General features: G+C 42.2%; 1 protein-coding gene across 5 annotated transcripts in view; it reads left to right on the top strand.

Annotated features, from left to right (window-relative positions):
- The first annotated feature begins 13048 nt into the window (after nucleotides 1–13048).
- The window catches only part of CTNND1 (catenin delta 1), a 58998-nt gene continuing 47241 nt past the window's right edge, over nucleotides 13049–24805 (top strand). For all 5 annotated transcript variants that reach the window (XM_030810845.1, XM_030810849.1, XM_030810848.1 and 2 more), the window contains exon 1: nucleotides 13049–13338. The gene's annotated coding sequence lies outside the window, so the exon portion shown is untranslated. The remainder of the gene's footprint in view (nucleotides 13339–24805) is intronic.

Raw genomic sequence — 24805 nt, forward strand, 5'->3', positions numbered from 1 at the left:
ACGTAAACAAGCAAGGAAAACAAAAGAGAAGGCAGAACAACCCTTGTTTATGGCATCTGTTACTATAGAATCAGGACTTGATTGGGCAGGTAGAGTGCCAGTATAGATGATTCTGTGGAGGTGTAAGGAGATTATAAATGTATGTCTTCTCATTAATATATTGCCATGATGATTAAATTAATTTTCAAGAAGTGGAGAGGACTTCTTATTTTTTTGATCTAACATCATTTTAGTTAAATCTTGTGTTCGTAGAATTTCTTAAGGCGGTCAAGGTGGCTCAGGCTGGTGATCCCAGCACTTTGGGAGGCTGAGGCAGGCAGATCACTTGAGGTCAGGAGTTTGAAACCAGCCTGGCCAACATGGCGAAACCCTGTCTCTACTAAAAATACAAAAATTAGCCAGACATATGGCTGGGCTCGATGGCTTATGCCTGTAATCCCAGCACTTTGGGAGGCCGAGGCGGGTGGATCACCAGGTCAGGAGATCGAGACCATCCTGGCTAACACGGTGAAACCCCGTCCTCTACTAAAAATACAAAAACATTAGCCGGGCATGGTGGCGGGTGCCTGTAGTCCCAGCTACTCGGGAGGCTGAGGCAGGAGAATGGCGTGAACCCGGGAGTTGGAGCTTGCAGTGAGCCGAGATCGCACCACTGCACTCCAGCCTGGGCGACAGAGCGAGACTCCGTCTCAAAAAAAAAAAATTAGCCAGACATGGTGGTGGGCACCTATAATCCCAGCTACTTAGGAGGCTGAGGCAGGAGAATTGGCATGAGCCCAGTAGGCGGAGGTTGCAGTGAGCTGATGTTACACCACTGCACTCCAGCCTAGGTAACAGAGCAAAAAAAAAAAGAAAGATAAAAAGAACTTCTAAAGGGATTTATAAATGGCCATCCTATCCAGGGCTTCAAAAATGACAAACTTCGATTGTAATGTGTAACCACCAGAGGGTAGAAAGGAGTAAAAATATTTTGTTTTTCTTTGTATGGATAATCAGTGGGGTTTTTGGAGTTGAATTTTTAAAATTTCTTCTTGGCATTTATAGTTTTAGCCTATTTTATTTTATTATTTATTTTTGAGACAGAGTCTCACTCTGTCACCCAGGCTGGAGTGCAGGCACAATCTTGGCTCACTGAAACCTCCACCTCCTGGGTTCAAGCAATTCTCCTGTCTCAGCCTCCCGAGTAGCTGGGACTACAGGTGCATGACACCACACCTGGCTAATTTTTGTTTTTTTAGTAGAGATGAGGTTTCAGCATGTTGGTCAGGCTGGTCGGGAACTCCTGACCTCTGGTGATCCACCTGCCTTGACCTCCCAAAGTGCTGGGATTAGAGGTGTGAGCCACTGCACCCAACCTTATTTTATTTTTGAGACAGGGTCTCACTTTGTCACCTAGGCTGGAGTGCAGTGGCACAAACACAGCTCACTGCAGCCTTGAACTCCTGGGCTTAAGCAATCCTCCTACCTCAGCCTCCCAAATTAGCTGGGACCACAGGTATGTACCACCATGCCCCGCTAATTGTTTTTTTAAAGTTTTTTTTGTAGAGATAAGGGTCTTGCAGTGTTTCCCAGGCTGGTCTTGAACTCCTGGGCTTAAACAATCCTCCTGCCTTGGCCTCCAAAATGCAGGGATTACAGGCATTAGCCACTGTACCTGGCTGTTTTAGTCTGTTTTAGAACTAGAATCATCACAGCACAACACTCTGCCCTATATAATAATTTTAATATTTCTTTTTTAAACACACTTTTTTTCCCTCTGTCGGCTTTTTCCTAATCTTTCACCATTTTATGGTATCTTGTTTTTCTGGTTTTGTATGTGGTAATGATTGTAGATGGGGACATTAAACTTTGAGGTTGTAAAACTGAGCACAGAGTGTAATATTCCATGCATCAAAACAAAAGAAAAAAAGAAAGAAAAAAAAACATAAAACAATCACGTATGTCTAAAACGCATCTTCTGTCTATTGACTTCTCTCCATTTTTACTGCTGCCCTAATCCAAGTCCCTATCACTGCAGCTTGACCAGTACAATGGCCTTTATTTATTTATTTATTTTTTACACTTTTCCCCATTTATTCTATTTTATTTTATTTATTTTTTCTTTTTTTTATTATTATACTTTAGGTTTTAGGGTACATGTGCACAATATGCAGGTTTGTTACATATGTATCCATGTGCCATGTTGATTTCCTGCACCCATTAACTCGTCATTTAGCATTAGGTATATCTCCTAATGCTGTCCCTCCCCCCTCCCCCCACCCCACAACAGTCCCCGGAGTCTGATGTTCCCCTTCCTGTGTCCATGAGTTCTCATTGTTCAATTCCCACCTATGAGTGAGAACATGCAGTGTTTGGTTTTTTGTCCTTGCGATAGTTTACTGAGAATGATGTTTTCCAGTTTCATCCATGTCCCTACAAAGGATATGAACTCATCATTTTTTATGGCTGCGTAGTATTCCATGGTGTATATGTGCCACGTTTTCTTAATCCAGTCTATTGTTGTTGGACATTTGGGTTGGTTCCAAGTCTTTGCTATTGTGAATAGTGCCGCAATAAACATACGTGTGCATGTGTCTTTATAGCAGCATGATTTATAGTCCTTTGGGTATATACCCAGTAATAGGATGGCTGGGTCAAATGGTATTTCTAGTTCTAGATCCCTGAGGAATCGCCACACCGACTACCACAATGGTTGAACTAGTTTACAGTCCCACCAACAGTGTAAAAGTGTTCCTATTTCTCCACATCCTCTCCAGCACCTGTTGTTTCCTGACTTTTGAATGATGGCCATTCTAACTGGTTGAGATGGTATCTCATTGTGGTTTTGATTTGCATTTCTCTGATGGCCAGTGATGATGAGCATTTTTGCATGTGTTTTTTGGCTGCATAAATGTCTTCTTTTGAGAAGTGTCTGTTCATGTCCTTCGCCCACTTTTTGATGGGGTTGTTTGTTTTTTTCTTGTAAATTTGTTTGAGTTCATTGTAGATTCTGGATATCAGCCTTTTGTCAGATGAGTAGGTTTAAAAAATTTTCTCCCATTCTGTAGGTTGCCTGTTCACTCTGATGGTGGTTTCTTTTGCTGTGCAGAAGCTCTTTAGTTTAATTAGATCCCATTTGTCAATTTTGGCTTTTGTTGCCATTGCTTTTGGTATTTTAGACATGAAGTCCTTGCCCATGCCTATGTCCTGAATGGTATTGCCTAGGTTTTCTTGTAGGATTTTAATGGTTTTAGGTCTAACATTTAAGTCTTTAATCCATCTTGAATTAATTTTTGTATAAGGTGTAAGGAAGGGATCCAGTTTCAGCTTTCTACATATGGCTAGCCAGTTTTCCCAGCACCATTTATTAAACAGGGAATCCTTTCCCCATTTCTTGTTTTTGTCAGGTTTGTCCAAGATCAGATAGTTGTAGATATGTGGCATCATTTCTGAGGACTCTGTTCTGTTCCATTGATCTATGTCTCTGTTGTGGTACCAGTACCATGCTGTTTTGGTTACTGTAGCCTTGTAGTATAGTTTGAAGTCAGGTAGTGTGATGCCTCCAGCTTTGTTCTTTTGGCTTAGGATTGACTTGGCGATGCGGGCTCTTTTTTGGTTCCATATGAACTTTCAAGTAGTTTTTTCCAATTCTGTGAAGAAAGTCATTGGTAGCTTGATGGGGATGGCATTGAATCTATAAATTACCTTGGGCAGTATGGCCATTTTCACGATATTGATTCTTCCAACCCATGAGCATGGAATGTTCTTCCATTTGTTTGTATCCTCTTTTATTTCATTGAGCAGTGGTTTGTAGTTCTCCTTGAAGAGGTCCTTCACATCCCTTGTAAGTTGGATTCCTAGGTATTTTATTCTCTTTGAAGCAATTGTGAATGGGAGTTCACTCATGATTTGGCTCTCTGTTTGTCTGTGATTGGTGTACAAGAATGCTTGTGATTTTTGTATATTGATTTTGTATCCTGAGACTTTGCTGAAGTTGCTAATCAGCTTAAGGAGATTTTGGGCTGAGACAATGGGGTTTTCTAGATATACAATCATGTCATCTGCAAACAGGGACAATTTGACTTCCTCTTTTCCTAATTGAATACCCTTTATTTCCTTCTCCTGCCTGATTGCTCTGGCCAGAACTTCCAGCACTATGTTGAATAGGAGTGGTGAGAGAGGGCATCCCTGTCTTGTGCCAGTTTTCAAAGGGAATGCTTCCAGTTTTTGCCCATTCAGTATGATATTGGCTGTGGGTTTGTCATAGATAGCTCTTATTATTTTGAGATACGTCCCAGCAATACCTAATTTATTGAGAGTTTTAACATGAAGGTTGTTGAATTTTGTCAAAGGCCTTTTCTGCATCTATTGAGATAATCATGTGGTTTTTGTCTTTGGTTCTGTTTATATGCTGGATTACATTTATTGATTTGCATATGTTGAACCAGCCTTGCATCCCAGGGATGAAGCCCACTTGGTCATGGTGTATAAGCTTTTTGATGTGCTGCTGGATTCGGTTTGCCAGTATTTTATTGAGGATTTTTGCATCAATGTTCATCAAGGATATTGGTCTGAAATTCTCTTTTCTGGTTGTGTCTCTGCCAGGCTTTGGTATCAGGATGATGCTGGCTTCATAAAATGTGTTAGGGAGGAGTCCCTCTTTTTCTATCGATTGGAATAGTTTCAGAAGGAATGGTACCAGTTCCTCCTTGTACCTCTGGTAGAATTCGGCTGTGAATCCATCAGGTCCTGGACTCTTTTTGGTTGGTAAGCTATTGATTATTGCCACAATTTCAGAGCCTGTTATTGGTCTATTCAGAGATTCAACTTCTTCCTGGTTTAGTCTTGGGAGGGTGTATGTGTCGAGGAATTTATCCATTTCTTCTAGATTTTCTAGTTTATTTGCATAGAGGTGTTTGTAGTATTCTCTGATGGTAGATTGTATTTCTGTGGGATCAGTGGTGATATCCCCTTTTTCATTTTTTGTTGCATCTATTTGATTCTTCTCTCTTTTCTTCTTTATTAGTCTTGCTAGCGGTCTATCAATTTTGTTGATCTTTTCAAAAAACCAGCTCCTGGATTCATTAATTTTTTGAAGGGTTTTTTGTGTCTCTATTTCCTTCAGTTCTGCTCTGATTTTAGTTATTTCTAGCCTTCTGCTAGCTTTTGAATGTGTTTGCTCTTGCTTTTCTAGTTCTTTTAATTGTGATGTTAGGGTGTGAATTTTGAATCTTTCCTGCTTTCTCTTGTGGGCATTTAGTGCTATAAATTTCCCTCTACACACTGCTTTGAATGTGTCCCGGAGATTCTGGTATGTTGTGTCTTTGTTCTCGTTGGTTTCAAAGAACATCTTTATTTCTGCCTTCATTACAATGGTCTTTAAACTCCTCTTGGGCCAGGCATAGTAGCTCACATCTGTAATCATGGCACGTTGGGAGGCCAAGGCAAGCAGATCACTTGAGGTCAGGAGTTTGAGACTAGCCTGGCCAACATGGCAAAACCCGGTCTCTACTAAAAATACAGAAATTAGCTGGGTGTGGTGGTTCATGCCTGTAATCCCAGCTACTGGGGAGGCTGAGGCAGAAGAATCGCTTGAACCCAGGAAGTGGAGGTTATAGTCAGCTGAGGTGGTACCACTGCATTCCAGCCTGGGCAACAGAGTGAGACTGTCTCAAAAAAATAAAAATAAATAAAAAATAAATAAATTAACTTGTCTTGTTTTCACTCTTATGCCTCTTTAATCTATTTTTTGCATAAATCTATCAGACCATTTCTTTCTTTCTTGTTTTTTTTTTTTTGAGACGTAGTCTCGCTGTGTCACCCAGGCTGGAGTGCAGTGGTGTGATCTCGGCTCACTGCAACCTCCAGCCCCCGGGTTCAAGCAATTTTCTGCCTCAGCATCTTGAGTAGCTGGGATTACAGGTTCCTGCTGCCACACCCAGGTAACTTTTTTGTATTTTTAGTAGAGATGGGGTTCACTATCTTGGCCAGGCTGGTCTTGAACTCCTGACCTTGTGATTCACTTGCCTCGGCCTCCCAAAGTGCTGGGATTACTGGCGTGAGCCATGGTGCCCGGCTGCCCAATTCTTTTTTTTTTTTTTATTTTGGAGATAGGGTTGCGCTCTGTCACCCAAGCTGCAGTGCAGTGGCCTGATCATGGCTCATTGCAGCCTGGAACTCCTGGGTTCAAGTGATCCTCCCGCCTCAGCCTTCCGAGGAGCTGGATCCACAGGCTCATGCTGCCACACCTGGCTAATTATTTTTATTTTTATTTTATTTTATAGAGATGAGGTCTTGCTGTTTTATAGAGATGGGGTCTTGCTGTGATGCCCAGGCTGTCTTGAACTCCTGAACTCCCGCCTCAGCCTCTCAAAGTGGTTGAATTACTGGCATGAGCTATTGCACCCACCCAGATCTTCTAAAAATGTGATCATGTCATTCTTTTAAAACCCCCTGGCCAGGCGCAGTGGTTCACGCCTGTAATCCCAGCACTTCGGGAAGCCAAGGCAGGTGGATCACGAGGTCAGGAGTTCACGACCAGCCTGGCCAAGATGGTGAAACCCCGTCTCTACTAAAAATACTAAAATTATCTGGGCGTGGTTGTGGGCACCTGTAATCCCAGCTACTCGGGAGGCTGAGGCAGAAGAATTGCTTGAACCCAGGAGGCGGAGGTTGCAGTGAGCTGAGATCATGCCGCTGCACTCCAGCCTGGGTGACAAACGGAGACTCCGTCTCAAAAACAACAACACCAACAAAAAACAAACCCAAAAACCCCCATAGGTTTTCCTCTACTTAAGAATAAAAATACAAACTTTATTCTCTGAGCTATAGAAACCTTCACAGTCTGATTCTCATCTATTCCTCCATCCTCCTCATTTCCACTGCTCTCTGCTGGGTCCAGTATGTTTCAGCTCCATACCTCAGGGCTTATATCTTCTTACTTACTTGGCTGCTGCTTATTTAGATTTCAACATTTTCTTTTCCTTTTTTTTTTTTTTTTTTTGAGATGGAGTTTCGCTCTTGTTACCCAGGCTGGAGTGCAATGGCGCGGTCTCCACTCACTGCAACCTCTGCCTCCCTGGTTCAAGCAATTCTCGTGCCTCAGCCTCCCAAGTAGCTGGGAATACAGGCATGCACCACAACGCCCAGCTAATTTTGTATTTGTAGTAGAGACGGGGTTTCTCCATGTTGGTCAGGCTGGTCTCGAACTCCTGATTTCATGTGATCTGCCCACCTTGGCCTTCCATAGTGCTGTGATTACAGGCATGAGCCACCGTGCCTGGCAAATTTGAACATTTTCTTTCTTTTTTTCTTTTTTTTTTCTGGAAACAAGGTCTCCCCTGTTGCCCAGCCTGGAGTGCAGTGGTGCAGTCATGGCTCATTGCAGCCTTAACTTCTCAGGGTCAAGTGATCCTCCCACCTCAGCCTCCTGAGTAGCTGGGACTACAGGCACACACCACCACATGTGGCTAAAGATGTCAATTTAAATGTCACCTCTCCAGAGATTTTGCACCTGACATCCAATCTGGGGCAAGCCACAAGTCATTCCCATCAATCTGTTTCAAATCTACATATTGATCCATCTGACTTTTATTAATCCTCTCATTCTTTCCTAGAGAAAGAATTCTTTCGTATTCTCTGTGAGAACAGGAAACCTGTCTAATCTTGTTATCTTTGACTTCTGGTGGAGTACCTGGCTCACAGTAGGTGCTCAACCCAAGGGGAACTAGTCTTTTTATTTTCTATTAATTGAGTGTGAACGGTTTTTCCCTCAGTCAGTGTGTATTAATGCTTATTATACTTTATTTTGAGATAGCCATTTTGGATTATTTATTGATTTATTGAGGGAGACAGGGTCTTGCTCTGTCATCCAGGTTGGAATGCAATGGCATGATCACAGCTCACCATAGCCTCAACCTCCCAGGCTCAAGTGATCCTCCCACTTCAGCCTCCCAAGTAGCTGGAACCACAGGCTTGCGCCACCACGCCTGGCTAATTTTTAATTTTTTGTAGAGACAGTTTTCCTGTTTCAGATAAATTTAAATTTTAACATCTTTTTCACCACTAAGTTATCTTTTTGGATTTGTATATAATTCTATTTTATTTTATTATTTATTTTTTGAGATGGAGTCTCTGTCACCCAGACTGGAATGCAGTGGTGCAATTTTGGCCCACTGCAACCTCTACCTCCTGGTTCAAGAGATTCTCCTGCCTCAGCCTCCCAAGTAGATGGGATTACAGGCGCGTGCCACCCCACTCGGCTAATTTTTGTATTTTTAGTAGAGAAGGGGTTTCACCATGTTGGCCAGGTTGGTCTCGAACTCCTGACCTCAAGTGATCCACCTGCCTTGGCCTCCCAAAGTGCTGGGATTACAGGCATGAGCCATTACGCCTGGCCTATTTTAAATGTTCATTAATTTTAAATACCTTGACCAGGAATATATAACTAGCAAGCTAAGAGACTTTATTCACTCATTTAGTTGTTGCTAAATATGAGATACAAGGTTGAGCTCTGGGGATAGACCATGAACAAGAAAGACACTATTCATGGAGCTTATCTTTTTTTTTTTTTTTTTTTTTTTGAGACAGAGTCTTACCCTGTCTCCCAGACTGGAGTGCAATGGTGCAATCTCGGCCCACTGCAACCTCTGCCTCTTGGGTTCAAGGGATTCTCCTGCCTTAGGCTCCCGAGTAGCTGGGATTACAGGTGGTGCGCCACCACGCCCAGCTAATTTTTTGTATCTTTAGTAGAGACAGGGTTTCACCATGTTGACCAGGCTGGTCTTGAACTTCTGAACTCGTGATCTGCCCACCTCAGCCTCCCTAAGTGCTGGGATTACAGGCGTGAGCCACTGTGCCCAGCCCATGGAGCTTATCTTCTTTTTTTTCTTCTTTTTTTTTTTTTTTTTGAGATGGAGTCTCGCTCTGTTGCCCAGGCTGGAATGCAGTGGCGTGATCTCGGCTCACTGCAAGCACCGCCTCCCGGGTTCACACCATTCTCCTGCCTCAGCCTCCCAAGTAGCTGGGACTACAGGAACCTGCCACCACGTCTGGCTAATTTTTTGTACTTTTTAGTAGAGATGGAGTTTCACTGTGTTACCCAGGATGGTCTTGATCTCTTGACCTCGTGATCCGTCCACCTCGGCCTCCCAAAGTGCTGGGATTACAGGCGTGAGCCACCACGCCCGGCCTGGAGCTTATCTTCTGATGGGGTAGACAAAAGTATACATACACACAAACGAAAACAAAAGAAAAAAGAAGACAAAATACTTGCAAGTTGTGAGCAGTGATGTGAAGGAAACAAACAAGACCGATCTGTCTGTAGAAAATCATGTAACATTCTAGTATGTGGCTCTGATCTTGGAACCAATGAATCAACAAACATTTTTGGGCTGGTTGTTTTCCTTTGGTGATTATCTTTGGCTTTTGAACTTGCTATGGAGAACTAGGAATTGATGGGGAATAGAGGTAGAAAATGTGATAAAATAAAAGGAGAAGATTTTTAGGTAATGAGGCTTAAAGGCTGTTCATATCTTTGTTATAATGTATTCATTTTCAGCTGTAGTTTGTTTAAAGCCCATCAAACAAGTGCTGTAATGCGTGTTTGGTTTTTCAACACTTCTGAGGAAAGTCCTTTTTGGCCACTATAGACCAAATATAGGTCCATGAGACTATAGACCATATATAAGGGAGTGGATAATGACTACATCAGCATGATTAAAAGCACATTCTTTTTTCTTTTTCTTTTTTTTTTTTTTTGAGACGGAGTCTTGCTCTGTCCCCCAGGCTGGAGTGCAGTGGCGCGATCTTGGCTCACTGCAAGCTCCGCCTCCCGGGGTTCACGCCATTCTCCTGCCTCAGCCTCCCGAGTAGGGACTACAGGCCCCCGCCAACACGCCCGGCTAATTTTTTGTATTTTTAGTAGAGACGGGGTTTCACCCTGTTAGCCAGGATGGTCTCGATCTCCTGACCTCGTGATCCGCCCGCCTCGGCCTCCCAAAGTGCTGCGATTACAGGCTTGAGCCACCACGCCCGGCCTAAAAGCACATTCATGCTGAGGAGTTGAATTCCAGTTTAGCTAGGTAAAGAAAGGTCAGATTATGGTTGATAATGTGTCACTTTAATGTACTGAATGAATAAATGTGGTGCCTTCAAAGCAGATGATAGTCCCCTACCATCCCAGTCAACATACAGTAGTCCTGTTTCTAGGATTTCTCTTGACCTTTATCTTGACCATAGTGTAATGTAATAGAAAGAGCATGGGCTGTGGAGTGAGATTGGTGAGGGTTCATTTAGCCAGATGACATCAGGCAAATTTCTTCACCTTGTTGGACCTTGATTTCCTCATCTGTAGAATGGTCGTAGTACTATTTCTGTGGTCATGTTTTAGAAGTTTGAAGTAATGAGCTCAAAATACCTCTTACATGGTAGACACTTCATCATTGGTTGCTATTATTGGGCAGTGGCTCACCACTGCAGGTTTTTGGGCAGGGTAGTTACTGAATAATAAAAATAATGATAATGCATTCTTAGTATAGTATATTCTTATACTATATGCCATACAGTAAGAACTTTTTTTTTGTTTTGAACCGGAGTCTCACTCTGTTGCCCAGGCTGTAGTGCAGTGACACGAGCTCAGCTCACTCCCTCCCGCGTTCAAGCGATTTTCCCACCTCAGCATCCTGGGTAGCTGGGACTACAGGTGTGCTCCACCACGCCTGGCTAATTTTTGTATTTTTAGTAGAGACGGGATTTTGCCCTGTTGGCTAGGCCGGTCTGGAACTCCGGAGCTCAGGTGATCCGCCTGCCTCAGCCTCCCAAAGTGCTGGGATTACAGACTTAAACTACGGCGCCTGGCCCAAAGAACTTTTTGTGTATTTTAATTCTCACAACAGTCTTGTGAGAGAGATCCAGTTATCTCCATTTTATAGTTAAGGAAACTGAGGTTCAGATTACTTAATTTGGGTCAAGGTCACATAATAGTACATATATTTGAGTAAGTGTACTTACTTGCAGAGGTGGAGTTTGAAGCTAGGCAGTTTGTGAAAACCTATACTCTTAAGGTTTCATATTTCTTTTTTTTTTTTGAGACGGAGTCTTGCTTTGTCACCTACACTAGAGTGCAATGGCATGATCTCGGCTCACTGCAACCTCCACCTCTTGCGTTCAAGCAATTCTCCTGCCTCAGGCTCCCGAGTAGTTGGGATTACAGGTGCCCACCACCACACCTGGCTAATTTTTGTATTTTTCGTAGAGACGGGGTTTTGCCATGTTGGGTCAGCCTGGTCTCGAACTTTTGACCTAAGGTGATCCACCCACCTCGGCCTCCCAAAGCTCTGGGATTACAGGTGTGTGAGCCACTGTGCCCAGCCAAGGTTTCATATTTCTATTCTAGATCATGAAAACTTCATGAAGACTCACTTGGCAGCAGTCTATAGGATAAGTTTTAGATCAGTAAGAAAGAAGAAGGAAATCTTTGATTCATCATTGTCTTTGTTTTAGTAATCAGGAAATAACCATAAAATGCTAATCTTTGTCAAGCATGTTAAAAAAAAAATTCAGCCTCTGTCCATTATAGTCTTACAGTTTAAAAATATGTCCTAACTCAGAAAAATAATACCCCAATAATCCTTTATTTAGGTCAAATGTAAAAAGAGAATGTATGAACTAGATCATCTTAAGCTTGAAGTTCACAAAGAAATAAAATGTTCTTTTTTTTTTTTTGAGACAGAGTTTCGCTCTTGTTGCCCAGGCTGTAGTGCAATGGCACAATCTCAGCTCACCACAACCTCCACCTCCCGGGTTCAAGCAATTCTCCTGCCTCAGCCTCCCGAGTAGCTGGGATTACAGGCATGTACCACCATGCCCAGCTAATTTTGTATTTTTAGTAGAGACGGGGTTTCTCCATGTTGGTCAGGCTGGTCTCGAACTCCCGACCTCAGGTGATCCGCCCACCTCGGCCTCTCAAAATGCTGGGATTACAGGCATGAGCCACCGTGCCCGGCATAAAATGTTCTTGACATGAGATTTACTTTCTTTACCTATGCTGTTACTCCCTCTAAATATATTGCTTGTTTATTGGATTTCATTTCCTCTTCCCAACAAACCCACATTATTTTGTTTTGGGGACAAATTGAGAAGACAGTGATTTTCTTTAACAGCCCAGTGGATTCTGCTTCCTTCTAATTCAAAGTATAGAGACTAAAAACTGTTAACAAGTCTAGGCATTAAAAAAAAAAAAAAGCTCTAGATGGGGCGTGGTGGCTCACGCCTGTAATCCCAGCACTTTGGGAGGCCGAGGCGGGTGGATCACCTGAGGTCAGGAGTTCGAGACCAGCCTGACCAACATAGAGAAACTAAAACATAGAGACTAAAGTCTCTACTAAAATACAAAATTAGCCGGGCATGGTGGCACATGCCTGTAATACCAGCTACTTGGGAGGCTGAGGCAGGAGAATCGCTTGAACTTAGGAGGCGGAGGTTGCGGTGAGCTGAGATCACGCCATTGTACTCCAGCCTGGGCTCAAAACTCCATCTCAAAAAAAAAAAAAAAAAAAAAAATAGCTCTAATGCAATTAATCCAAAACAGTGAAACTGAGTTTACCTCAGATATCCCCTACCATCCCAGTCAACATATAGTAGTCCTGTTTCTAGGATTTCTCTCTCCTTTCTTTCTCGTCTTCCTTTAGGGAAATGCTTTGGGGTAGGAAGCAACAAACCAAACAGCAGCAGGCAAGTAAAATCAGCTCTTTTCTATTTCCCCAATTGGATAGTACGGAAGAGGGAGCAAGAACTCATCATCAAAGAGAACTGAGACTTAGGCGTGCCATTCTAAAAAGCCCTTGTTCCTTGTCTCCCTTGCCTCCCCCGCCCCCCTCAGCTCTGCAGTAATTCCTCAGCGATTGTACCGTCTCTCCACTTTAAATATAAATATATAAATATAAATATATATATGTATAAACTTCCCCGTGTCTTTCTCTCCTCCTCTCTTTTTTTAATTTTCTATAATAAAGTTTCCTATTGGATAAGGTCAACTCCCTGATTTATGCCTGGCTCCTATTGGAAGCTCACAGGGGCTGACATCACTTAGGAAAGCGAAGGGGGTAGGGCTGCCAGATCAGTTTGTCACCACCCAGGCTCCCTTGCCTTTGGCTGGGTGCAACTTCCATTTTAGGTGTTGGATCTGAGGGGGAAAAAAAAGAGAGAGGGAGAGAGAGAGAAAGAAGAGCAGGAAAGATCCTGAAAGGAGGAAGAGGTGGCGAAAAATCAACTGCCCTGCTGGATTTGTCTTTCTCAGCGCCTTGGCGAAGCCTTGGGTTTCTTTCTTAAAGGACTGGTTTTTAGAACTCCACATTTGAGGTGTGTGGCTTTTGAAGAAAATATATGTACTGACGGGAAAAGGAGGATAAGCAAGTCGAATTTTTGTCTTACGGTAACCGGAGGGAATTAAAAAACGGGAGAGAGTCTGTTATGCTTATGAATAACTTTTAAGCAATTATTTTTCTTTCTACTTTCAGTACTTTGGCGGGGGAGATTTTGGTATTTTATTATATTTAAAAAGGTAAAATATACAAGACCTAGAAACAAACTTCTAGGTCTCTTTAATACAGGAAGCTGAATAGATCCAGAGGGGTAAGAGCAGGTTTGAAAATTTACATTTTGGTGTGTTCTTTGATTTTATTTATTTTTCTGGACTAAGCTAACATATTTCTGTTTTCAGAGCCCAAATCAAAAGTTCGTTTTTTGGCATGTTGCATGTGGGTTGGGAAAGGAATTTGTCCGTGTCGGAACCCAGTTATACAGATGGTTCTTCATATGTTTCAAACTTTTTTTTCTTTTATCATTGGATTTGTGGAAGTGGAAAGTTGCAGGGAGCTTTGCAGTGTAAATGGTATTGTTTTTCCCCCAGAGAGTTTGAACGGCCCGTATCGGTTTCAGCCCTGCTGTTCCTGGGTGGATCCCTCTTACTTTTCCAGGTGCGGTGGGTGGGAGCCTCATTCTCCTGCTAGATGTAGTCTCCCTGCTTTGGCTTATAAAAGAAAACAAATGGAACCATGTTAACTGAATTGCCATCTCCTTCTTCCTTCTAAACTACCTTTGATAGCAAAGATTTGTGGAGGTGTTTGTTAAATCTGCAAATACGATAACGTTTGGTTTATGTGTTTAAAGGGATAAGGAACTTCTAATCATGCTTTTTATTTCACCTGAGTAAAGTGGCAACACACCTGAAAATATTTTCAGCTTTTTTCACTCTGAAAGGGCCATGGGTGGAATAAAATTAGGTTTAGAAAAACCATTTATACAAAGTTTTGTGTTTAAAATACATTTCAGAAAACACAAGGGAGATTTTTATTTTTAAACCAACCTGAAAGTTGTTTTTTGGAGTTGAGTTTATTGTTTAGTTAATTTACCATGAAATCTGAAATCTCTTAGAGCTGAAGGCCCGTGACTGTGCTTTCATATCTTATATTTAATCTTAAGATTTGTTTTGTTTTTGCAAATACATTCTTGCAAAAGTACGGATTCTAGATAATTATATAGCCAACTCATCAGTAGCTGAAAAACTAGGGTATTCTTTTCTCTTTTTGAAAATGCGAATCCGCCTGAAAATTATAGATGCTGTCCTAATTGTAACAAGATGGGCTTTAGTGTGTAAGCTGCTCATTAGCTTTAAACTGGTATGCATCTTTAATAATCTGATTTCGTTCCCCCCCACCCCCCGCCACAAATTTTTTTAAGACTAGACTTCCTTGAATTTCTTTTCTAGAATGAGGGTATTTCTTGAAAGGTGATTTCATCCTTGTGAAGTTGTGGCTTCAGGAGGAAACAGAACTTTGTTCCGCCTTCAAATACAATCTAGGCAAAGGCTGCAGGAAATTTTTGATGTCTGGATCTCTTAATTATAACAAGTACAGTTAAAAAGAAAGAAAAAAATACAATGTGTATAGGCTGTTGGGCTGTAGTTCTTGTTTAATATTTTCCAAATTTTCTTTCAAATGTTCTGTCTGCCTTGACTCCAGCCTGGGGAGGTTTCTTGGATCTTTAGAGTGTTGGTCATGTTGCTTTCAGATTGTCTGTTTCCCACTCAACCTTTAGGGGGAGGGATGAGGGAATCTGAAGGAGGAGTACAAAGGCAGTTTGAAAATAGGTTCTGGATGACTGAGTGGTGGTGATTTGGGTCTAGCTTTAAATAGTGGGCTTTGTGTAGCTGAAGTGAGCATCCTAGTTAACCTAGTGTCCAGGACTATTTCCATGAACTAAGGTGTTGTTTTGACTGGTGTGTAGTACAGAGCCTTTGGGGTGATAAGATGGAAGATTTGTCTTTTACCTCACCTCCACTGGTTCTTTCAGGAATTATAAGGGATGCAGATGAGTAAATCTTTTATTTTTTAAATTTTCTTGTTTTGCTCCTTGTCTTGGTTTTGGGGTAAAAAATGATGACAGGTAAGTGTGAGCTGTTCAGATTTTTCTTTCCTTGTTTGCCTCCTATGTACGGTTGGTTTCTTTGTTATGTGAGTAAGGTAGTGGTCTGTGTTCCAGATTGAGGGGCGGGGGGCGGTTCTCTTTTAGGTGGTTGGAGTTCTAGTACCTTTCTCAGGGTTCCAGCATGGACAGTCAGAGAAGCTCCAACATGTTCTCTGAGCTAGGGTAAAATTGAGACTATTGGAGATATTAACAAAAAGAAAAGCACTACGTAATTACAATCCAGCCTTAGGTTTATGAAGTAGTTGCTCTCTAGGGATGAATGAGATAGGATGGATGCAAATAAATTAAGCATAGATCACTATCAATTGGAATAACAAAATGATTAGCTTTGTATAATTTATCTCCTTCTATTTTGGTACCCTGTTAGTAACTGCCAAGGCCCTCATTCCCCCCTACCTCCCCACACCTTGTTTTTAGTGTATTCTAAGCATTTTGCATAAACTATTAATTTCCCACCACTGGTTTTTTTGTTTGTTTTGTGTTTTAAGGAATTTGACCCTCAGAGAAGCTGAGGTTTGGTGAAAATCTCACTGCCTGTAAATGGTTGAGGCCAGGATTAACCCTGGTCTGACTAACTACAAAGTCCATGGACTTAACCACTAATATACTGCCATTCTCCAGAGAGAATGGAAACAACAGCTCGAACTAAAATGAGCCCTTGCTAGAGGCAGGAGTGTTTCATCTTGGCACAGGGGCAGTACTCACTTAAATTTCCAACCCCCTCCAACTCCCCACTACCCCTGTTGGGATAATGTATGCAAAAGATCTATTTTCCATAGAGCCCATGGGGAGCTGGATGTGCTAGAATGGATATTATTTTAATCTTTAGAACGAGAATCTTTCCATATCCATATGCCCACCAATGCTGTCTTAATTTCTTAAACTTCCTGGAATTGTGTCACACGTTGTTTGATTATCAGTAAAATTTCTTCTTCCAGAGAATTTTTAGGTATGTAGTTTGGAATGATAGGATATCATCAACTTGCAGGGACAGGCTTGTAGGAGGTAGTTCAGATATTCTTGTCTTTCCCTCTAGACTATGAGCAGCTTGGGTGTAGGTACTGTCTTTGTATCTTTTTAGCACCTGTCTTAGTGTCTGGTACATACTGAGGTGCTCAGTAAGCCTTGGTTAAATAAGGCATTTGATGAGAATCAGTGAGGGACTGATTTGTGGGGAAGGCTTGAAAGGAAGCAAAACAACATAGATTAATCAAATTGCAATGTACTTTTGCAACTTTTGCTGTAGTCTGTAGTTTTAACCTTTTATGCATCTCCTCCCTTAATTTTTTTTTTTTTTTTTTTTTTTTTGAGATGGGGTCTTGCTCTTGTCATCCAGGCTGGAGTGCAGTGGTGAAATCATGGCTCACTGCAGCCTCAAACTCCTGGGCTCAAGTGGTGCTCCCACCTCAGTCTTCTGAGTAGCTAGGACTATGGGTGCACAGCACTATGCTTGGCTAATTTTTGTATATTTTGTGGAGATGGGGTCTCTCTATGTAGTCCAGGCTGGTCTCAAACACCTGGGCTCAAGCCATCCTCCTACCTCGGCCTCCCAAAGTGCTGGGATTATAGGTGTGCCCCACCACACCTGGCTCTCCCTTATATTTTTAAGCAAAGTTTCTAGAGATAATGGAGGATTTTAAATTTTAGCTTTTATTTAATCCTGTTCCTTTCTTGGCAAGTGGTACAAAGAACAGTATAAAAAGTAAGGATCTGGCCTGGTGCGGTGGCTCACGCCTGTGATCCCAGCAGTTTGGGAGGTCCAGGTAGGTGGATCGCTGGGCAACATGGTGAAGCCTCCTCTTTACAAAAAATACAAAAATTAGCTGGGCGTGGTGGCACGTGCCTGTAGTCCCAGCTACTGGGGAGGCTGAGGTGGGAGGACAGCTTGAGCCTTGGGGGTGGAGGTTGCAGCAAGCCGAGATCATGCCACTGCCTGCCAGACTGGGTTTGCAGAGCCAGATCCTATCAAAAAAAAAATAATAATAAGCATCCTAGTCCATTCATTTCATAATGAACTTCAACACTGAAAACCTTAAATGTTGCCATTTTCTAGGGGAGAGTATATTAAGACATCAGCAGAAAAGTACTGCTTTCAGCCCTGGTTGGAGGTGAATGGTTTCTGTGCTTGTTAATAAAAACATTAAGAGCTTGGGATGATAGTTTTGAACATCCGTGTTTCAAAGAAAGTATGTTTGGATATCAGCGTATTTTTTAAATCACTGCTTTAGCCACAAAACTTTAGATTTTGTTCATGTATTGGGAAGCTTATGAGTTTAAGAACCGAAATTAGTTTTCTTGGGTAATTTAAAAGGTATTAACAAGGAACTTGCCTACAGGAGTGAACTGTAGGTAATAAGGATGTGAATAACTACAAATATTCTTTCATGTTCTCTTCCCTCAAAGAAGGGTTAAATGCCACACAAAGCTGAAGTAGGGATTGCTCTGCCTAAACTATGCAGCTGCCTCCAAGGTTTCCAATAGAGCATTGATGTAGCCTGGCAGGGAGATTGTAAGAAGGCAAGAACAACTGCTCTGGTTAGAACTAATGAGGAGGAAATTAGGATATGGATTGACTTGTATTTAATTGTTTAATGTATTTTTTGGAAGTAATTTTTTTCCCTAATTCTACTTGGAATTGCATGTTATTATTAAATATTAAGCATTGAGAATGGGGCCTAAATTTACCATTTTATTCAGGGATAGTGTTCCCTGTTTTTAGGGCCACTTCTTCTCCAGCAAGCTCTTCAATTTGATTGGTGTGGTGTGGGCAATTTAGATCAGGCATATAGTGGGGGGGATTATAAAGAGGCAAAGAATTTTCTTATCTTTTTTTTTTTTTTTTTTTTGAGATGGAGTCTTGCTGTGTTTCCAGGCTGGAGTGCAGTGGCATGATCTCGGCTCACTGCAACCTCCGCCTCCCAGATTCAAGCGATTCTCCTGCCTCAGCTTCCCAAGTAGCTGGGACTACAGGTGCGTGCCACCACGCCCCGCTAATTTTTTGTATTTTTAGTAGGGATGGGTTTCACCATTTTTGCCAGGTTGGTCTCCAACTCCTGACTTCATGATCCGCCCGCCTTGGCCTCCCAGAGTGCTGGGATTACAGTCTTGAGCCACTGCGCCTGGCCAGAATTTTATCTTAAAGCCTTCCTTGCTGGTCAGCAATAGGTAATTTGGTCATGACTTTCACAAAACATGTCCCAGGTTGGTTGATGTGATGTGATGACAAAAACACTTCTCAACTTTTTATTTCAAACTTGCAGGAAAGTTGCTCTAGCACAGTAACTCCGGTATACCCTTCATTTGCCTAGGTATCATTTGTTAACATGTAGCCACAAATGCTTTATTCTATATTTTTTGGTCAATATGCTAACCAAAAAGGGAATTTCCAATCTGAGACTTCCACAATATGGTGAGGCAAGGCAGCATAACATAATAAGAGTATGGATGGGGAGCTAGACTGCCACGGAGGAACCATGTAACCTAGGGCAAATTGCTTAATCTCTCTCTGCCTTGGCCTCCTTGTCTGTAAAATGGGGATAATATTAACCATCTTATAGGATTGTCGTGACACTTAAGTTATTTAATGTATGTGAACTTTACAGAGTAATGCACAGCTCCTAGTAATGTCTTGGGTTTGTTATTAAATGGATGCTTCAAAGAACTCAAATTTCGTTTGTTAAACTAATGCCCTTGAAGATCTTTTTTGTTTTTTTTTTTTTTTTTTTTTGAGACGGAGTCTTGCTCTGTCTCCCAGGCTGGAGTGTAGTGGTGCAATCTTTGCTTGCTGCAACCTCTGCCTCCCGGGTTCAAGCGATTCTCCTGCCTCAGCCTCCGGAGTAGCTGGGACTACAGGTGCCCGCCACCACGCCCGGCTGATTTTTGTATTTTTAGTAGAGGCGGGGGTTTCACTGTATTGGCCAGGCTGGTCTCGAACTCCTGACCTCAAATGATCCACCCACCTCGGCCTCCCAAAGTGCTGGCATTACAGGCGTGAGCCACCATGCCCGTCTGAAGGTCTCTTAAAACCTGAGAATCTGTGGTAGATGTAGGTGCCTGCATTACAGAATGTATGGGCTTCCTGAGTGGGTAAAGCTAACTTTTAAATTTTTTAAAGGGGAAAAAATTATTTTTAGTAGTAGGTAATATTGGAGAGTTGTGTGGGTGAAGTTCAAAACAACAGTAGTATGAGAATGGATAACTTTAGTAAAGTGAAGTGTTAGTGGGAGGAAGATAAACAGAATGATTTGTGGACATCATTCTTTTTTTTTTTTTTTTTTTTTTTTGTTTTTTTTTTTGAGACAGCTCTGTCGCCCAGGCTGGAGTGCAGTGGTGCGATCTCGGCTCACTGCAAGCTCTGCCTCCTGGGTTCACGCCATTCTCCTGCCTCAGCCTCCCTAGTAGCTGGGACTACAGGCGCCCACCACCATGCCTGGCTAAGTTTTTGTATTTTTAGTAGAGACGGGATTTCACTGTGTTAGCCAGGATAATCTTGATCTCCTGACCTCATGATCCACCCACCTCGACCTCCCAAAGTGCTGGGATTACAGGCGTGAGCCACCAAGCCCAGCCAGACATCATTCTGTACTTGCAACCCTTATTTGTGGACATTTATAAAACTGACATGAGTTCATGAATGCTTCCTGTGAGAAGTGTGCTTCTAAGAAAGGAGTCAGCTTTTATATGTGGAAAAGCCAAGCTGTGGTCTGTGGGAAATACATATGTGTTAGATGCAACCTTGCCTAGAAACTTGCAGGTTTATTCCAGCCTAGGAATTTTCCTTCTCTTTTCCTCTCTTTTCTTCATACTTAGGAACCCATGAAACTAGTGTTCTAAATAGTACTTAAGCCAATTTCTTTGAATAATTTTTTTTTTTTTTTACATTTTTATTTTAAAAATGAGACAGAGGCTGGGCGCGGTGGCTCACACTTGTAATCCCAGCACTTTGGGAGGCTGAGGCAGGCGGATCACTTGAGGTCAGGTGTTCGAGACCAGCCTGGCCAACATGGTGAAAACCTGTATCTACTAAAGATACAAAAAAAAAAAAATTATCTGGGCATGGTGGTGCATGCCTGTAATCCCAGCTACTCGGGAGGCTGAGGCAGGAGAATCGCTTGAACCCGGGACCCAGGAGCCGGAGGTTGCAGTGAGCCGATATCATGTCATTGCACCCTAGCCTGGGCGACAGGGTGAGACTCTGTCTCAAAAAAAAAAAAAAAAAAAAAAAAAAGAGTCTTGGTATGCTGCCCTGTCGTCAACTCCTGGGCTCAAGTGATTCTCCTGCTTCAGCCCCTGGAGTAGCTGGGACTACAGGCACACACCACCTTGCCTGGCTATTTAAGCTAATTTCTTTTGGCACCCTGTAGCCTCCCACATTCAGTTCCTCACATTTATTTTACCTACAATTTCTTCTACCAATTCTCCTGTATTTTCTCCTTTTCTTTTGCTTTCCTGTTCTCTGTGGTGTCTTCCTTTGTCTCTCTTTGCCTCCTCTTGCCTCCCCTATCTTTTTTTTCTTTTAGGTTGGGTTTCCTTTTTTTCCCCTTAGGTTTTCCCTTAGGTCTTCATGGGCATTGCTTTGCCTCATTAACAGTTAATATAAAGAAGTATTTCTGGTTCTTGTACCCATGTGCTAAAGGTACAACTGTTAGGATACCACTTCATTTCAGTTAGATCTAGTTTAGGCATACAATTGTAATCCAAGAAGACTGATCTCTTCTAGTGATTCAGATTGGTTTTATCTTTGATTTTGAGATTTCATCCGCATTTCTTGATTAATTACGCATTTTGGTTTAGTTGACAGTTGAGCAAAAAAGTTACTTTCTCCAGAGTAAATCATCTGTTTTATTTGTGCTATGTTGTTCTATATTGTAGTGCAGTAGCACATTAGGAGGTATCTTTGTGGAGTGAAAAGATTTTTGTTACATGGTCAGGCGCGGTGGCTCACACCTGTAATCCTAGCACTTTGGGAGGCTGAGGCGGGCTGATCAGGAGGTCAAGAGATTGAGACCATCCTGGCCAACGTGGTGAAACCCTGTCTCTACTAAAATTTCAAAAATTAGCTGGGCGTGGTGGCACGTGCCTGTAGTCCCAGCTCCTCGGGAGGCTGAGGCAGGAGAATCACTTGAATGCAGGAGGCAGAGGTTGCAATGAGCCGAAATTGCACCACTGCACTCCAGCCTGGCAAGAGAGTGAGACTCCGTCTCAAAAAAAAAAAAAAAAGATTTGTGTTTTAGAAAGCTCATATTTTAAGAAACTAAAATATATTCTCATGGTTGAGGACATAAGACACTGTTATAGAAACTAGGTCAACTTCTCAATACCTTCATCAAAGCACCTGCAGTTCCCATTTCATTGCAAGTGAAGTAAATCTCATTGAAATAAAGTAGCTGGTGTATATTCAGTACACTTTTAAAATAGCCTATTTTAAAAGAGAAATTGGTGCCAATCTGATTTCTTTCCTGCTTTGTTGGAATGGGGGAAGTTCTGTAACCTCATTGCTGTTCTGCTCTCCATTGACTACTTTGTTAAGTGGGACACAGTTGGCCTCTTGGATGTCTACCCTACTGAAGGTCAGCCAAATAGGCAGGTAAGGCTACCTAGGCCTCTTCGTAGGCCTAACTAAGATCACAGTTGGAAAAAAAAAAGTATAGAAAAAGAAGACAAAGTTGGTTTATTTTTTCTAAAATTTAACTTTTTGTATTCATTGAAGAAGGAAGTAAAACATCTCCATTCAAAAGAAATTTGAGAGTCTGTTGTATGCCATACACTGAAGTACAACAATAAACAAAATAGACCTACTGCTTGTTCTCAAAGAGCTTACATTCTAGTTGTGAGAGACAAATAATAAGCAAGTAAATATGTAGTATGTCAGAGTGTGATATTATTATTGAGAAAAAAGTAAAGTAGAATGAGTAGTATGGAGGAAAAGAAGTCCCAGGGTGGGAGTGAGGTTATTTTATATAGAGTAGTCAGGGAGGGTCTCATGTGTAAGGTATGTTTGAGAGAGACCAAGAGAAATGGAGGATGGAATCATGTAGATATGAGGAGTAGGAAGTGCAAAGGCCCTGAGGCTGGTTATTGCCAGTGAACAAAAGAGATTGAGGGGAGGGAAGGAGAAGTAAGAGACCTGTCCAGAGAGGTCCAATGGGAATATATTTTGGGGGAAGGGGAATGATGTAGGGTCTTGTTGTGTATTATATTGTACAAAGAAAAATTATCTCCAAACCCCAGAGACAACGGCTGTTACTGAATTTTTATGTCTTTCTTGTAACTTGAGGTAGCACCCGACCCAACCTCCATATTTCTCCTATTGTGGACTCTCCATGAAAATATATTTAGCAGATAATTTGCATAGTAGCAGATTTTGCATAGGTTGATTACCCTTGTCTTAGAGAATGATAATAATAAGGCAGCTACTTAGGATAAGCTGATATGTTTTTGTGAAGTGGGATCAAAATTTTTATTTGTCTTTTTCTTTTTTTTTTGATACAAGGTCTGTCTCTGTGCGGTGTTATAATCTCAGCTCAGTGCAGCCTCTGCCTCCCACACTCAAGCCATCCTCCCACCTCAGCCTCCTGAGTAGCTGGGACTATAGGCATGCACTACTACACCCAGCTAATTTTTGTATTTTTTTTTTTTTTGTAAAGACAAGGTTTTGCCCTGTTGCCCAGGCTGGTCTCAAACTTTTGAGTTCAAGCGATCTGCCTGCCTCGGCCTCCCAAACTGCTGGGATTACAGGTGTGAGCTACTGTGCCCAGCCCCCAAATTTTTATTTCCAAGAGAAATACTGTATACTTCTCCATCTTCTTATCTACGTAGTCAGTTTTCTTTTTTTTTTTTTTTTTGAGACGGAGTCTCGCTCTGTTGCCCAGGCTGGCGTGCAGTGGTGCGATCTCGGCTCACTGCCAGCTCTGCCTCCCAGGTTCATGCTATTCTCCTGCCTCAGCCTCCCGAGTAGCTGGGACTACAGGCGCCCGCTACCACACCTGGCTAATTTTTTGTATTTTTTGTAGAGACGGGGTTTCACCATGTTAGCCAGGATGGTCTCGATCTCCTGACCTCGTCATCCACCTGCCTCGGCCTCCCAAAATGCTGGGATTACAGGCGTGAGCCACTGCGCCCGGCCTACCTAGTCAGTTTTCTATGAGCAGGGGTGACAGCCTAGACCTGTACAGTTTCCTTTTGAGGACAAAATTTATTGGTTTGGTTTATGTGCTTTTGACCAAATAGGCTTGCCCCACTTGTCTGCTGCTTCTCCTTTTGCTCATTTGACCAAAAAGCTCCTGTTTCCCCATGCCCTGATTGTTGAGAATTCATGGCTTTGAGGACCCCTTTATAGGTCGCCATATCAGTATTTCTGTTTTGCACATCGGGAGAGATGATTATCCCTGAAACTAACTTTCCTTATGTTTGTTTAGGCATTAGAGGTTATTAAAGCACATCCTGAGCCACTTTACCTAGTTGACTTTGGAGTTCAGGAAGAAGCACCAACTATTTAGTGATTTGATGTTCTGTGGCAACCCCATATACGAAAGTAAAAGGATATTTGATTGAGTACCTATGTCTTGAATCACCCACTGTTACTTTCCCTCTTAAGATTTCTGGTTTAGCTGGTCTGTCCCTCAGTGAGTCTCTGTCTCGTTCTCTCTCTCTCTCTCTCTCTCTGTCTCCGTCTCCTCTCTCTCTCCCTCACCCTCTTTCTTTCTCTTTCTCTCACTCCTCTCCTCCTCTCTCTTTGGAGTTTTTAGCCCTGGCTCTTAACCTGGTTACCCTCTGTTCTTTCCTTTAATTATGCTTACCTCATTGTCATCTGGTTACTTAATATTAGGGATGACCTCAACCAAGAAACTTTTTTTCTTCCCATCTCCTCCTTTGGTCAGGTAACTGTATCATCTTGCATGGGAAATAATCCAGGCGATCAGAGATTACCCAAAATTTTGAAATTGTTTTAAACAACTGGTTAATATGTATTACTTCATTATATATAGATGGTGTGAGATGTTTGTGGTTGTTTTGAGAGTTTTTTGAGATAGAGCTTTGCTCTGTCATCCAGGCTGGAGTGCAGTGGCATGATCATAATTTATTGCAGCCTTGACTTCCCAGGCTCAAATGATCCTCCCATCTCAGCCTCCATCACACCTGGCTAATTTTTGTATTTTTTGTAGAGACATGGTCTGTGTATGTTGTCCAGGCTGGTCTCGAACTCCTGGGCTCAAGTGATCCTCCTCCTTTGGCCTCCCAAAGTGCAGTAATTACAGGCATGAGTCACTGTGGCCAGCCTGAGAGTACCTGAGAGTATGTTTTTTTTTTTTTGAGACGGAGTTTAAGTTCTTTTTGCCCA

Source organism: Nomascus leucogenys, chromosome 4, assembly GCF_006542625.1.
Source record: "Nomascus leucogenys isolate Asia chromosome 4, Asia_NLE_v1, whole genome shotgun sequence".
Classification (NCBI taxonomy): Eukaryota; Metazoa; Chordata; class Mammalia; order Primates; family Hylobatidae; genus Nomascus; species Nomascus leucogenys.